Consider the following 17,409-nt stretch of genomic DNA (forward strand, 5'->3'; position numbering starts at 1 on the left):
TTCCAAATGTAACTGAATACAAAATTTGTGAAGAGCCATGTTTGGTTCCTAGCAAAGAAAATGAAGCTGTCAGTCTATGCTCACCCCCTTCCTCTCCCAGACAGGATTTGCAGATGTATAGACTTGTAGACTCCACTTGCTTAAGTCTGTTTCCCTCCTTGTGCTCCTACAGTCTTCTTCTCATCCCCACAACGCTCCTCAACAGAATAAGAGAAATACTGTTTCCATTGACACAATAAGGGGTAAGAGATTGCATTGCTTCATAATTAATTGGGAGATACTTCTTTCGTCCTCCCCTAATTATATGCTTCTATTTCATTTCACTGTGAGAAGAATCTACAGTCTCAAATGGAATCAAAATAGAATTTAAGTTGAATGGGCATTAATGCCTCTCTGGGTGGGGATGACATTAGTTAACTATAATGACCCAAAAAATAACTTCAGGAGTTCCCATTGTGGCTGAGTGGTAATGAACCCAACTAGGATCCATGAGGATGCAGGTTCAATCCCTTACCCCACTCAGTGGGTTAAGGATCTGGTGTTGCTGTGAGCTGCAGTGTAGGTTGCAGACATGGCTCTCAGATCTGGCATTGCTGTGGCTATGGCATAGGCTGGCAGCTGTAGCTCAGAGTTAACCCCTAATCCCCCTAGCCTGAGAACCTCCATATGCCACAAGTACTGCCCGAAAAAAAATAAAATAAAAAAATAGCTTTAGGATTATGAGGATTAAGTTAGCTTATTCTTGACTTACTCCAAATGTCTTAGGTACTGGGCATAAATCAAACAATCAAGAAGATGTGCTTCCTGTTCTTATGGGGTCACATTAGCAGACGAGGCAGACCTTGTCTATGTCAGATAAGGGTGGGAATAGCATGTGTGGTCTCTGTCTTGTTTTACTTATTGGACAGTAGTGATGTTGCTGTAGCTGCAGTCATTATAGTAATGATTCATCATTACTGGTGCTTACTCTATGCCAGGCATTGTTCCACACACACTGCAGGTGTGAATTCACTTAAAAACTTTTCCAAACTGCCAAACTGCTCCTATCACTATCCTATTTCAGTGCTTCTTTGCAGACCCACCTTAATGGGTAGACCAGCTGGGTATATAAAGGTCATGAGATGATAACAGGGCATGGCAACATCACTGGAAATAAAAAGTTGATGGAGAAAATCATATTTAACAAAACTCTGATCAGGAAGAAGAAAAAGGTTCTTGGAAAAATTAGTTTATATAGCTGCTGGGCAGGGATGGTGAGAATACGGTGGGGATGTTTGAGTCATATGACTTGCTCTTAAAATGCATTCAAGAGAATATGAATCCTGTTAATTTTGATCTTTGTTTGCCTTTGTCACATGGGGCGGGTGTGAGGGAACCAGAAATGGGTTGTTCTCCATCACTGATAAGAGACTAAGCGTTGCCATCAATGTGTTCTGCTGGCCTCTTATGGCATCCACAAAGCTGCTTCTAAACTTATGCTGGAGAGAAAGCTCAAAAGCAATGATTCAAACACATGTGATTATTCCCCTAAGTCATCATCATTCTATAGACATGTCCTGAGCTTCAGAATTATGTCCAACAATATCCTGGTTTACACACCCTTTCTTTTTGGTCATCGTTCTATCTTTAGCCATCACCATTCTGCCTCTGCATATGCATATGTGCCACTGCTGTTGCCCCTCCATCTCCTTTCTAAATATTTACTTATCTGACTTCTCTATCAAGCATGAGTTCCATAAACAGTCATTTGCTTCATCCATCTCTGTGCTCTATTGCTAGTATCTTGAATAATGCATATAGGTGTAATAAATATTTGGTAAATAATCATTTCCTACTGAAGGAAAAATCTTAGTGACTTGTTTCGTAATTCTCATCTTCTGCATCCAATGAAATCATATCCATAGATCAGTAAATATGTTTAGTGTCTATATGATTATCTGATTCCTTGCTCCTCTAAATAATTTTCATCTCCTCCTTGAACAAAAACAAATAATTTTCTTTTACTTTCTTTGGATAATCTTTTTTGCTATTATTATATTTAAGAACACTCAGAAGTGGTTTAGTTTTTCAAAATTCTGAAGTGTGTTAAAAATGTGTTATTTATAGACTAATTGGCAAAGCCATATAAATGCAATGATGGCAGCTCAATTTGGTTCATCACAGTTTGACAAGTTGGCATGCTTGAGGTTAATGAGAAAATTCATTTTCAGTGACATACTAGGCATTTAGGAGAGCAACAGTCACACTAATAAGGAATTGTATGTTACATATACTGCATAAGTCTTTGCAGCTTTTCATAAAAATATGTAACAAATGGTTTGCTCTGTTGAACTCTAGATAAGAAGAGAAAGGGCAATACTCAGGATGTTTAAAGAGAAACAGGATGTCTTCGTAACTTAATGTGGGTGCTAGAAATTCAAGGGAGTAGTCCAGGTGGGCAAATGTGCCTGTTATCCCCTGCCTGACAAAGAAGCACACAACAAAACTGAATCATTTGTCTACTTCATTATAAAAATAACCGTTTAAATCATGCCGGGAAAATGTTATGTGTTATCATAAACATCCTTTTAAAGCAGGCTATCAGCACACACTATCAAAAAAAAAAAGGGAATTCTTTCCCCAAAGGCAGTGAGTAGAGAATCAAGTAGCACTCAAGTGAGACTCATGGGAAAAAGACGTTTAACAAACTAGCATTTACTAAATAAACATTTATCAGCATCTACAATACCACAAGCATCCTACAAAATGCCAAGAGAAGGAACAGGGAATGGCAGATATACTATTGCTGATCTCAAGAAGCACACAATCTAGGGGGAAGAGCTTGTAGTTCTAGTAGGCTCAAGGTTCGTATGATCCTGGATGAGTCACTTCAGAAACAAGACTGCAGCAAGTCACGGAGAAACAAATACAGACCCTAATTAGTTCTACGAAAATTTTGTGCTAATATAGGTTCTTCCATAAAACACAAAAGAACAACGAGATAACATATTTTAAGCATAAGGTCTAGTCATTTCCCTAACTTGGCAAAATCTTTATTGTGAGTCCAGTTTATGTTCGTCATCAGTGGTCTTGCTTATCATATCTACCACTGGTGGGAAAGGGTACTAGGCAAAAACAAACACATAAAAATAAATAAACAAACAAAACCACCAACCCCCAAAACTTGTAAGGAGCTGTGAGATCACTGTAGTTAAGTATTTAAATATTAAGCAGGAATAACAATATCTAGTATTTGTACTGAGATTCATTGCTTACAGTGTGCTTTCAAGGTACATTTCTTCTGAATGGCTCGCCACCCCTGGCTGTGACTCAGAACTACACATACAGGTGGCACGCCAAAGCCTAGACCTCAGACCAGCAGATTCTGATTCAGTAGGTCGGGGAAGATGTTATTAAGCAGCTTCATGGATGATTTTGAATTGCAGTCAGGACTGAGAACCATGGTTTTTACGTAATTTGTTTTCCCACAGCGACCCTGGGAAACAGGCTTCGCAGGAACTTTCACTCCTCTATGTTTAGAATGTGTGTTACCTGAGGCACCTCCTCAGGTAAATCTTCCCTCTCACATCCCCCTCTCACCCTGTCACCACCCCGGCAGATCCAAATCACAAACCTTGAACACACCTCCGTTCTGTCATCCTACAGTGCTGCACTTTTTATTCACTGTTGCTTATTTGTCTTTCTCTCGTCCTTGCTTGTGAGTTCCTTCAGGGCATGGGCTTATCTATTCACTCTGTCTCCTTAGAACACATTACAGCACTTGGACACGGTAGGATTAAAATTAATAATGACAGTAATAACACATCGCACATACTAGGTGCAGGCGCTATCTGCAACGCCGCATATGCATGGATGGATTTAATCTCCATGACAACTATGTGAGGTAGGTAAGATAATACTATTAGTATTCTCATTTTACAGATTAGAACACTGGGGCACAGAGAAGGTAAGCAACCTAAGGTCACACTCTCTGTTTAATGAGGATGTTAATATCATCACCCTATCACAGGAAGAAGAAAATCCTTTGCATTTTAGAGACGATAAAATTGAAACTTTCAATCACATTAGTCCTTTAAGTGTGGACCATTTATACTGCAATTTAGATACTACTTTACTAAAATAATACCTGGAGTTTTGGGGATTCTTTGAGTTCAGCATAACCTGGGTATGGTACTTCTTCTACACTGTGCAATTCTCTACCTTAAATGGGCAGGCAGAAGACACCAGCTGAACCACTGCAGCGTATGTGTTTTCAGTTGAAAATAGATGATATTAACGAACAGTGCCCGCCATCTGTTGACATACTGATTTACCATTGAAAAAAAAAAATGGACTGCATTTGTTCACATTTCCAGATTATTTAAAAATAAGGAGCAATGGGAGTTATTATGTTGGGCCATCTGAGTTCTAAGTAGCATTTATACACTTTTTTTTTCCTGGATGCCTTCTTTAAAATTAAATTTTTAATAACCTTTAAGCTTTGCAGCCTTGAGGGAATAATTTCTTTCACAGTAGTTCAAAGGTTTAATTTCACAGTAAAGCTTTTGAAATATGGTATTATCCCTTTTGTTCTAGAAAATTACTGTTTAAAAAAATCATATTTCAAAGTAATGATTGTAATGAGAAAAAGATATGAGCCCCAACTTCAAAAGGAAAAAATGATAACCTCGCCTGTGATGTCCTCTAGTGAGCCTTTCCCTCGTGGATTCTAATTTGTAGCAGTTCAAAAAACCTCCAGAATTGTGCACTCTCTGCCTGGTAATACAGCCCGGGCTGAGGTCTAGGAGCGAGAGGGAGGGGCTGATAGAGACATAAAGGAAACCATTAGCCTTGTTATATAAATAAAATGCAGTATGTCTTCAGTCCTGCTGTGTGTGTGTTTTCTGGAATGCCATTGCCAAACAATGCTATCTTTGGAGTCCTAAAGTCATTTTCCTGGACATTTACATCACGGTGGAGGTGGAGAGCAGATAGCAGGGGATTGTCAGGTGTAGCCAGAGCCCGACAGGGAAAGGGGAAGAATGCCTTCTAGCACAGCACACCCAGCCCGTGTTGGATGCTGCATTCTGGGCTTTCTATATCTGTGTTCTCTTTTTTAACCTTCTGCAGTTCTCTGAGATAAGTAACATTAGCCCCATGTTACTGATCTTAACTCCTTCTCCTACCCCTGGTGATACTCACCTGGTCTTATTACCCTGAGTACCCAAATCCTCACTGCGACTTCCATTTAAAGCTCCCCGGGCCCATTTCTCGCTTTATGAGAGCACTTAAAAGGATTTTTTAAATGGTAAATCCATAGACATGAAATGGGTTAAAGAAGAAAGACTAATGGAATGAGAATTAGAGAAGAAAAAAAAATACTACTGTTAGCGACTGGAGGACTGAAATGAAGGGGAGTGTTGTGTATTAGTCAGGGACACCAGCAGACGTTTTTTTGTTTTTTTTTTTTCCAGTCACACCTGAGAACTTTATCAGACGCAGTTCAGCCCGAGGGCCCGGTAGGCCCAGCACATGGCCTCTTGGCTCCAGGCAGCCCAGGTTGCAGGAGGGCATTTCCATCAAATAACTCTCAGGGCAAATGGCAACCTCACGATGCAGCAGTTTACCTAAGATTACTACATAGTTGGGAGACAGAGAGCTGCTCCACAGACATAGGAACAGGTCAAATTGTTATAAATAAACATTCAGTGAGGAGAATATGACAATTCTAATTCATCCTTATACACAGAGCACTCAGGTTGATGGGTGAAGTGGCCAGAGGCCTGCATCCTCACTGGTCAGGGCTGGATGGGTGAATGGAGGGCCCAGATGTCCGTGAGAGGGGTGGGCAGGAGCAAGGCTGGGGCAACAGGTGATGGGCACTAGGACACTGCGCATTTCCAAGACCAACTATGGGGGGAGGGGGCAGATGCCCCATCATGTGTCAGGCTCTTTGTTCTGGAATGAGGACAAGTGGTCTTTACATCATATTTGGTGGCTGGTGGGCCCAGAGGGGCTACTTTGTGGCTAGGATGAGGGCAACAATGAGACTTTGGAGACCGAGTACCTCAGTGAAGACGAGGATCAGGATCATGCCGAGGAATAGCTGGGGCTGCTGGGTGGTGCCCCTCATGCCCACAACCCCCACAATGCAGATGGTAAGGCTGGCTACAAGCCCACTCAGGCCCACAGTCGGGCCAGCACCTTGCTGAAGGAAACTCCTGTGGAGACTGATGCCAAGGACATCTTTAAATGCATGCATGTCCTTTGGGGGCAGCATAATCTTGGGCAAATCGCTGAAATTCTATTAGCCTCAATTTCTGCATCTGAGAAAGGGATGGAAAACAGATGAGGAATGTTCCCTTCAAGTGATAAAAAGAATAAGGACATGGAAAACCTTTCTGAACTATTAACTGCCATGCTAAATACACCTGTGGCTATTCATCTGTGGCCGTGTACGTGTATATGCATGTTTCTTGATTTTTAAATATTCCTAACACAGTATTACCATACATCACTGCAATGATCTATTTAGGCATTTTCTCCACATACTGTAAAAGCTTTAGTGCAGACATTGTATTTTGTTCATTTATGACATATTATATACTCAACAGCCCGTTTGTTCAAATCTAATGCTACATTCTCATTTATGCATTCACACATTCATCTAATTAGCAGGAATATCCACTAAGTGCAAGATAATCATTAGAGTCATTTTAATCTAGGAACTTTTGTGAAATAACAACTAAAATGGCTATGAAAATGTGGGCTATAGATCCTAATATCATAACATTTACTCCTATTTTTCCTTCTGTGTCCTTTAAATTTTGGTAAACATAATAATCATAGCTAACTTTTCAATTAATTAATTACTGAACTATTTTAACGGCCACACACATGGCATATGGAAGTCTGAAGACCAGGGATTGAATCCAAGATACATTTGCGATCTACTCCACAGCTGTAGTGCTGTGGTAATGCCGGGTCCTTTAACCCACTGCACCTCCACAGGGACTGGAGCTGCTGCAGTTGGATTCTTAACCCACCATGCCATGGTGGGAACTCCAATGAAAGCCCACTTTTATTAAATGTATACTATTTGCCATGCTGTATGACAAGTACACTTCATGCATTATCACACTAAAACCTCCCAATAAATTTTTTTACAAAGCTAGCACTATCATTATAAATATTTAGGTAAGTGAAGTGTAGAGAGATTTAGAAATTTGTTAAAGTCACAGTACCTACTGAAGGACAAGATTCAAGACTAAGTCTCTCTAATACATTCAACAAATCTTTATTAAGTTCTTCTTATGTGTCAGATGTTCTGCTAGTGATTGGTATACAGTGGTAAATATAGTATAGTTATTCACACTTGTGAGCATTTGCTGAAAAGAAAGATGTTATTAATATGTGATTAATTAATCATAATTCTTACAGTTTTCTTTAGATGTTTAAACTGGTAGCTGAGCTCAAAAACTTCTTGTTATATTCTAAATACACAGACAGGTCTCCTCTTTTCTGATAAGTACCTTATGAATATGAGATGGCTTCTAGACTTTTATTCTATGTTCGAGTCATTTATCATAACTCCTGATTAGTTCTGATATTTCCAGCGAATGATTTAAATTTTCATGTTTACGTTCAATTTAATTAATTAATTAATGTTTTTATAGCTGCACCTGCTACATACAGAAGTTCCTGGGCCAGAAGTCAAATAGGAGCCATAGCGGAGGACTACACCACAGCCACCCCCAGAATATCTGAGCTGCATCCATGACCTATACTGAAGCTTTTGGCAATGCCACATCCTTAACCCGCTGAGCGAGGTCAGGGATCAAACCCACAACTTCACAGAGACTATGTCAGGTTCTTAACCTGCTGAGCCACAGTAGGAACTCCTACATTCAATTTTAAATACCAATAACTAAACACTAAAATAATAAAGGTAGCCATTGGATATGTATTCTCTTAAGCAGCCAAATGGCCCTGAAATTGGTCTCCAACAGGTCCTTGTCAGGAATGCATGCATCTTGCTGGTACAAGACCTGGGTCACGTAGATTGATACATTTCAACCCCAGAGCATCTTAACTTAGTTTTACATCATGTCTTTTCTCTGAAGCGAGAGGCCCTGATACATTTAAACATAGTAGGAGAAAAGTATGACCTACGCAAAAAGAATGGGTGGTTGTGGTGTAATTTGATCTTTTTCTCTGGTTTCTGGCACAGGATTCCTGAACTCCTTGGATTCCCTGAGTGACAAGTAACCTTTTGCTAATCATAAAAAGCCCCTTTTGATGGCATCTGAGTTTAAGCTTCTGAAATACCTCTTGGGTGGCAAATAGGAAGCCACAAGATAGGGAGTGTTTGGAAAGGAACCGTTAGATCTATTAGCTCAGCCTCAACCTATGGAGAGGAGAAAGGGGCTGGAAAATGAATTCAAAAATCAGCAGCCAGTGATGTACTAAAAATCAACCATGCCTATGTAGTGAAACTTTGACTAAAAACTCTGAAACAATGAGGTCTGAGGAAGCCAGCAAGTTGATGAACATATAGGTAAGCTGGGTGAGCAGTGGTGTGCCAGAGAGGGTTTGGAAGATCTGTATACAATAACCCACCCTGCCCTACTCCCATGATATGCCCTCTGCATTTCTTCCATTTGGCTGGTCTGATTTGCATCCTTGATTTAAAAAAAAAAACGCTCTAATAGTTAAAATAGCACTTTCCTATGCTTTGTAAGTCATTCTATAAAATTATCCAAGCTGAGGGGGTTGTTGCAGGCACTCTTGAATGTGAAGTCAGAGTGAGGATAGCTTAGAGACCCCATTTTCTGCTGACCTCTGAAGCTGAGGCAGTCTTTTTTTTTTGGCTTTTTTGCCATTTCTTGGGCTGCTCCTGCAGCATTGGAGGTTCCCAGGCTAGGGGTCGAATTGGAGCCATAGCCGCCAGCCTAAGCCACAGCCACAGCAACACGGGATCCAAGCCACATCTACGACCTACACCACAGCTCATGGCAACACCAGATCCTTAACCCACTGAGCAAGGCCAGGGATCGAACCCTCAACCTCATGGTTCCTAGTCGGATTCATTAACCACTGAGACACAATGGGAACTCCAAGCTGAGGCAGTCTTGTAAGACCAAGCAGTTTACTGTCTATGCTGACTCTGGGTATTTAGTGTCAGAATTAAGATGAATTGTGGGATAATCAGTTCGTATTGGAGAATGGGAGAATTGGCTGGGGTTGGAATGATGTATTTGAATTGTTGGCAAAAACTCACAGGGGTATTAGGAGTTTAACTTGGTTTTACCAAAGGGCTATGACCTGGCTTGAATTTTGATTCTGCCATTTAGAATTAGTGTCACTTTACAAGTTACTTAATTTCTTGGAGATTTGGTTTCCCCACCCATAAAACTTAAACATTCATAACAAGGAGTTAAAAAAAGATGAAATCGCTTGCTGTAAGTACAGGCTTTTTCTCAAGAGCTGACACCTGGGAAGGGTTTAATCATTTTTTTATTTCACCCTCTTCCCTTCTTTTCCCTCTATTTAAGTTCTAGAGCAAGCCACCGAGAAATAGCTCATAAGTCCAGTAGCATTCTACTTACACCTATTATACTCCAGAAATCTCAGTACTTCTCTAACCACTGATATCTCTCAGAATGTCTTTCACATCCCCAAGTGAAAGAAAACTTACAGTAAAAGTTCATGTAAATTGCGTATTTCATGTTGATTTTCCTGATTTTCTAGATGAGCATTATTGCCCAAGGAAAGAAGAGGCTCAGCTGCTGTCAAGAGGTCTACTTAGTGGTTGTCACAACCTGTGACTCAGCCTGATTATTTCTCCTGGCACAGTTTATAGCCCAGGGTGAGACCATGTGTCAGGCAATGTGTCCCAGTTTCGGGTGTGGGAAATATAGTCACCACTTTAAACTAGATGGCAATTAAAATGCAGGAGATAGTACAAGAAACCTTACTGAATTCATTAACATTTACAACATATTAGCTATGGGATTTTTTTCCAGGGGCAAGAGACAGGAAAGAGAGGTTAGAGCATTTGCTTCTAATAGGAGGTAGAGGTACTTTTGAGGTTTAACCACTAAAGTTCTAACAAAACCAACTTCTTTGATAAGGCAGAGCAGCCAGCCACTGCATGTTTTGCAATTTTCAGTACACAGTTCCGCTTTCACACTTCAATAATTTATTTTCTAGCATGTAGAATCCAGAAACCCTCTTTCACTGATGTAGCCAAAATGCAAGGAACAGAGTTTAATAACAAACATCTCCACTTATCTCATCTCATTCCCTAGTAAATTGTGTTGGGAAACATGTGTAAAGAGTACCTAGCCAACAGGTCATTTATGGTCTCCTTTAGAGTGTGTTCTTTTGAATTCCAGATTTAGTGGCTTTTATAAAGGATGGCCACTTCCCACAACAAAAATGCAAAACTTTCCAAAATGAAAATTCTAATACCATCATAGAGTCATAGGATTTTCAGACTTAGATTCAAATAGAACTAACATATGGAGACTCCAATGTGTCTTTGTGGTTTTCTGAATGGGTTCACTCTCTGTGTGGTAGACAGCATCACTTCCATTTTATAGACAGAGCAGTATCGACTAGAATACTAGTGCTATAGACTAGGAGAGGTTAAGTTATTTTCCTGGGGTTGGAGTTGAAATAGATTTTGGAGAAATTTAAATAGGCTTGCATACTTTCCAGAATGAGGGATTAATTTACTAACTTTACGTATTAGGAATACAAATATAAAAATTAAGATTATTCTTAGATATTCCAGAAGTTACCTTTACTACTGGGAGATACAGTTTTAGGATACAGTCACAGTATGCATTTCATATGGTTCTTATGTTCAAATATTAATGGCTGAATATGTCAAGTAAACAAAATAATCTTCTAAAGAGGCCTTCTCTCTAGCGATCTTAAATAGAAGAAAAATAAAACAAATAGCTGAGAATGTATGAGGTGTTCTTCAAGTCCATAGCTTTCATAAACATGATCAAAGACACTTTGTTTTTTAAAGACATTGAGGATGATTTATTGAGCAATTTATTTAGTAATACTTAGTAAACAACAATGATAATCAATTTGATTGGTGGCCAAAATAGCTTTAAAGTAATCCAGGTAAAACTACTGCCGAGTGCAGAAATTAAGGCTATCAACTATATAAACTGGAACACTGAAGGCCACAAATACTGAACAGGCCCATGACAAACCCTTTGTCAATGTGTCTCCAATGATTTGAAAGATAAGTAATGAGATCCTGCTGTGTAGCACTGGGACCCATATCTAGTCACTTACGATGGAGCATGATAATGTGAGAAAAAAGAATCCATACATGTATGTGTAACTGGGTCGCCATGCTGTACAGAAGAAAATTGACAGAACACTGTAAACCAGCTATAATGAAAAAAAAAAAACAAACATTATATAAAAATATAAATAAAGAATAAAAAGTAATGTTAAAGTGCTTAGGCTATCTTAGGAATATCAAGAATGTTATTCATGATTCAGTCTTTGCCAATCACTACTTTCTTGGTATAATGCAGATAACAATCACAATAATAACAGCTAGCTATTATTAAGCACCCTTTTTGCTCTAGACTAGCCGAAAACTAATTTGCATATTTTACCTCAAGAGCTCAGGTAAGCATTAGCATAGTCTTTAGCATTCTCACATTTTCATGGATAAGGAAACCAGAGCTCAGAAAATCAAGACCCTCAGCTGTTAAGGACTTGAGCTAGGACACAAATCCAAGTCTTTTGAGACCAAAGGCAGGAGTAATTCCTCACTGTCATTCTTAAGTATTTAATAAGATCAGAGCGAACTTCAACATAGTAAAGGAGTGCCATTCACCTCTAGCTAAACAGAGGTCCTCACTGGATGTTCAGCAGATTAAAACCTGAAGTATGGACAGCAGAATCAATGGCAAATCTGAGAACTCAAGATTTATGCTTCCTTTTCCTGGCGTGGAGTTGTTGCTAGCCACGGGGTATGATTCTTGAGCTCCCTTGCATCTAGGTAGGCTTGTATGTCTGTGTTCTGACCAAGTAATGTGGATGGAAGAGATGTACAACACTCCTAGGAATAGTCCAAAAAACTCTGAGTGCTGTTTCTCTTTTCTTCATACTAGATGGCTTTCAAAATCCAGAGTGCTCTTGGAAGCCAAATATTGAAGGGGCTGAGTCTCTATCAGCTGGGTCCCTGAAGCACAGCCATTCTTCTCTATCCCCACCTTCTGCCAGTTGGTCTCTAGGTGAAGGAGAGATAACTACTATTGTATCCATCCATTGACACTTGGGAGTTTCTCTCTTAGTGATAACTAGTATGGTTATGCATAATATTTCCAACAATGTAGCCATTTGAATCTACACAGGAAAATCCAGTATTGCAGAAGAGTAAAATATTATAATAGCATACATTCCACTTCTCTTTTGGAAAAAAAATTAAACTATGGCCAACAGTTCAAAGAAAGAAGAGTTATTTCTCATGCTAAATGGCTGTACCTTTGGCTAGTGCTCCACAGAACTATTAATAAGAAAGCCTACTAGTTTTAAAAGAACTTGAGGACAGAAAGCAGAAGCAGTCTCTTTTAGGGGTTGAAGAGGTTGTTATGTCATAGTGAGACTGTGGTGTCTTCAGCAGCATAAAAAGAGATTTTGAGTAAAACTTAAAGTATACAGTTGAACCTATATCTGTCTTTTTCTCTTTCTCTTTTATTCTCTCTCTTTCTTACCATCTTAAATATAGATGAAAAATGTTGCCCTGGTACAAATAATGCCTATGATCCGTTGAGTCTCTTTTATGTTATAAAAAATTATTACTACATACATTACATATTATCATAGGCATACTCAAAATAATACACAAAGTAGCATTATCTTAGCCATTTTATAATTAGGAAAACAGATGCCAAAAGATTAGACAAGGTGCCCATGGACATATAACAGATATGAATGGGAACTGGGATACCTCTGCTCAGTTATTCTGCTCTCCCCAGGATATTTCAGGCTTCCATCTCCAACAACCTGATGACTCTATGCTCTATATTTTCACCATGAGAGTCTAAATGGTAAAACTAATAATATTTGTCAAGCTGCCCACTGCTTAGCCATTCTACAGAGCTTGCCTCTGCTGGCCATCCCCTCTTGGGGCTGGCTGAGCAGCACTGTCTTCCTGCTCTCTTCCTAACTGTAGCTAATTCTGGGCTGCCTTCACTCTGCCCTTCCCTGAAAGACTGGATGCACTATTCTTCCCTGCAGTTTTTCAGTTCCTCACATGGTTTCTCAACACTTGGAAAAAAATTTTTTTTCCTCAGTGGAATGTCATTATTGGATTTATGTTTGGGGCTCTGATTTTCTTGGAGAAGAAATGCATTTTATTCTTTATGTAAGTCTGTATTTTATGTCACACATTTATACAAAGGACATGTTCTGTATAAATCTTACAAATGAAGATGTGAACATGAACATGCAAATCTGGTAGCAACTGTGAACAGAGATATAAATAGAGGAGTCAAATACACGAAACACATCTTCAAGACAGGAAAAACAGATCAAGGGAAACAGAAAAAGATTTGCTTCAGTGGTTGGGACCTTGTTTTCTCCTAAACTAGAGGAATACGAACAACAATATTGACTTTATAAGGTCAAAGTTACAGAGTTTTAAACAAAATGACTGCAACGGAAGGAATATTTTTTGATGTGCATCAGAAGAGGAAAAAAATATATCCCTCTGATAAAAGCTGGAGTTTGCCAGTCATTAGCATTTTAATCCTTAGAAATATAAAACTATTTATTAGTCAAAGTATACTGTAGGGTTACATGAAAAGGAGACAAGCATTTATCAAGAGTCTATAATGTTTCGGAAATTTTACTATTTAATTTAATCATCATAGAATTTACTTTGGAAAAGAGTTCAGCAGTTTTTCAAATCATTAAACACAGAGTCATCACAGCAATTCCATCCTAGTTGTATATTCAAAAGAAATGAAAATATAACCATACAAAAGCCTGCATATGAATATTCATGGTAGCATTATTCATAATGGCCAAAAAGTGCAACAACCAAATCTTCATCAATCGATGAATGGTTAAATTAAATGTGACACATTTATAAAATGAAATATTATTCTTCAATAAAAAGAGTGAAATATTGAGGCATGCTATAACATGCGTGAACTTTAAAAATATTGTACCAAATAAAAGTAGTCCAAAGATTACATATTATATAGAAGAAAAAATCTATAGACAGAAATGTAATTAGAGGTTGCCAGGGGATAGGGCAGGGGAAATGGGAAATGAATGCTAATGAATACAGGGTTTCTAATTGGTGTGACGAAAAAATTCTAAACTTAGATTTTGGTAGTGGTTGCACAGCTCTGTATATGTTCTAAACATTATCAAACTGTATAAATTAAAAAGGATGACTCTAAGTAAAACATTTTAAATGGAAAAAAAAAGAAGAAGAAACAACAACAATAGCAGCAGCAAAACCAAAAAAGCCCTTCAAGGAGAAAAAAAAATTTTTTTTCATCATTTGAAATTATCTAATACGGTCGTTACACTTTTAAATAAAATCAGTCTTCAACATTCATCCTCCCAAAGCTATATTTATGAAACTGATCATCTGCAAACTTTATAGGATACAATACTGTAGTCCTTCTGATGCACACTAAAAATACCTGTATTTAAGATGTGTTGACTTTATCATTCTTTCCTACGGCATTTCCCGTTCACAAACCAACTTTTAAGAACCTCTCTATCCAAGGATATCATACGACTAAATAATTTAAGTTTTATCATCAATTTGCACTCAATATGAATCATGATTTCCAATGGCATCATACCATTCTCAAAATAATGGGAGAATAGAACATGGGATTAGAACATGGCATGTGGGGCCAGACTGCCTGGGTTATAATTCTGCCTTAGTCATTTGCTCGAAATGTGACTTTGGACAAGTACTCCATCTTTGATGCTTCCATTTCAAGACGTGTAAAATGGGGATGGTCATAATTCCTAACTAATAGAGCTGTTGTGAAAATCTAGTAACAAAAGAAGCAATATGCTTGAAACATTGACTGCTTATCGCAGGTGTTAGGTCAAGGTTAATTATTCTTACTACCTCTTCCATCCTGGAAAGGGTAATGGAAAATTACCTCTCCCAAGCACAAACAGTATACCCCGACCTACAAAATTACTTGTGGATTACTGCAGACTCTGAATTCTATACTCTGCCTTCGCATGAGCTGTTTCTTCTGCCTTAAAAATCTTTCCATAGTTTGGAGGCTTTGGAAGACTCTTACATTTTCATCAGAACCAAGATCTGTTCTCATCCCATCTCAGAACATGTCCTTGATTGTTCTTTGCATGGCTAACTCCCACAGTATCTAGAGTCCCCTCTATTAAAATATTTGACATTATTAAAGATGTTCAATTACATGTCTATTTTCACACTTAAGCAAAGTCTTTTTATTTAGACGGCAAGAACAAAATCATATTAACTTCTGCATCTTCAGTAAGTGGTAGACACCAGGCAAATAAAGCATGTAAAATATTTTTTCATTATTAATAAATGAATCGGGATGGCAATTTGTTTAAAAACAATGTAAGTTCTGCTTTCACGCTAGGGGGGATCGTCACTATAATGTTTTGTCTGTATCGGGTTCTTGAAATAAATCTTTCACTTGATACCATATAATTAATGAAGTTCTTTTAATATGTTAATGCTCTGGATCCTATACTATAATCAAATATGCTATAATGGGTTTTCAGAATATTTGAAACAGGGTTGCGGAGAATAACTTGCATTGTTTTGCAAAGAACAAAATTCTTATTTTTGAAAAAGCATGTAGGAAGGGAATGGAAAAAAGCTAAGATTGGCTGCTTCTTAAATTATTGAGTGTGAGACCAGCTCTCAGGCCCTTCACATTAACTTTCTCATTTACCATTCGATTTTTAGGTGAGGTTAAGTTGTACTCAACATCACAAAGTAATAGAGGTGTTTTTAAAAATTTACTTTGGCAGTATTTTGCAAATGTCACGCTTATGTGTTTTTGTGTATACCTGTGTGTATAGTCAGGCTTTTTGAGGTGTAAGTTATAGGCTGTAAAATCCTTATGTGTTTTCTATCACTCCCCCATAAACAGCTGATCATACATCTCAGTTTGCCTAGTGCTTCAGGTAGCTCTCCTTGAACAGCTGAGTCAGAGATAAATGATGGACATTCCAGTGAAGGATGTTGATTAGAGTGGCCCGGGAATTCACACTTGCAGAAGGGAAAGGAAAGAGCAGGACTAAACAGAAAATGGGAGTTGCAATGCCTCAGCTCATCCTATAGGGGGCTCTAAGGCTGAGCTGGCGCTACAGAAATGATCTAAGAGTTGAAGAGGCTAAGATTTTATATCTCCTCTCCATCAATACATAAAAGCACACACGCACACATACATGCACGCACACTGGATGGTCATCGGGATAAGGGGTGTCTGAAAAAGGGCTGTGATGTTGGGTAAGTTGGTTCTCCTCAGTTGAGTCCATCTCCCCAAAGGGAAGCAACAGTGGCATACCACAATATCCACCATGCCCAGTGATTCCTGTTTATGCCTGTTTCATGATGTGATTACAGATAGTGTCCACTTTTACACTCGGAATTATCCTAATTTGAACAACAAATCATATTATTCCCTTGCCCTTAAATCTTGTTCCCTGGCCATTATAGACCTGGAGAAAAGTGGAAATACAAAGGAAGAGGAATATTCCACCACAAAATGAAGAAAAGGTTGAAACTTAATCCCTTTGGGTGAGGGAGTATAGGTAAGAAAAAACTGACAGGGGAAGATCAAAGATGAGTGTGCCCTCATTTTCTCCCTCTCAGTGTGGAACATAGGAAAGCAGAGAGGAATCCAAACATCCAGAGAGGGATGGGGTGTGGGGATGCCTGAGAATGTCGGAGGCATAGAAGCCCACTTCCCTAGGCAGCTTATAATATCAAGCTTCTCGGCTTTAAGTTTCTAGAAGAAGTTCTGTGAAGGGCATCATCAAGGTGTCAGAAGGCCAAAGCAAGCAGCAACAGCAATGGGATATGCGTCTACTTACACAGGCTGTGGCAGCTCTATTGAATCCCACAGCATGGAGTGCGGTGTGCAGAAAAATGGCAGTCCTCACACACCCTGATATAGGGGTATCAGAATATTAATAGACTTAGGAAGATTCCCGTGGGAACATGAGGACTACACAGGCTCCCACTCCAGCAGGCAGGTCATCGTGTTGAAGCAGCAGACCAGATAAGCCAGTCTGTAGCGCAGACCAAGGAGAATGAAGAAAATACCAAGATGAAGCCAAGGATCTCTTGTTTTCCCTGCCTCACCAAAAGTAATATTAAATATGTCACATATCCACACACCATTATTG

General features: G+C 38.9%; 1 long non-coding RNA gene across 1 annotated transcript in view; it reads right to left on the bottom strand.

Annotated features, from left to right (window-relative positions):
* Positions 1–17,409, bottom strand: part of LOC102160854 — a 1,306,405-nt gene that overhangs the window by 533,250 nt on the left and 755,746 nt on the right. The gene's annotated exons all lie outside the window — the stretch shown is intronic.

The sequence above is a fragment of the Sus scrofa genome, chromosome 9 (genome assembly GCF_000003025.6).
Source record: "Sus scrofa isolate TJ Tabasco breed Duroc chromosome 9, Sscrofa11.1, whole genome shotgun sequence".
Classification (NCBI taxonomy): Eukaryota; Metazoa; Chordata; class Mammalia; order Artiodactyla; family Suidae; genus Sus; species Sus scrofa.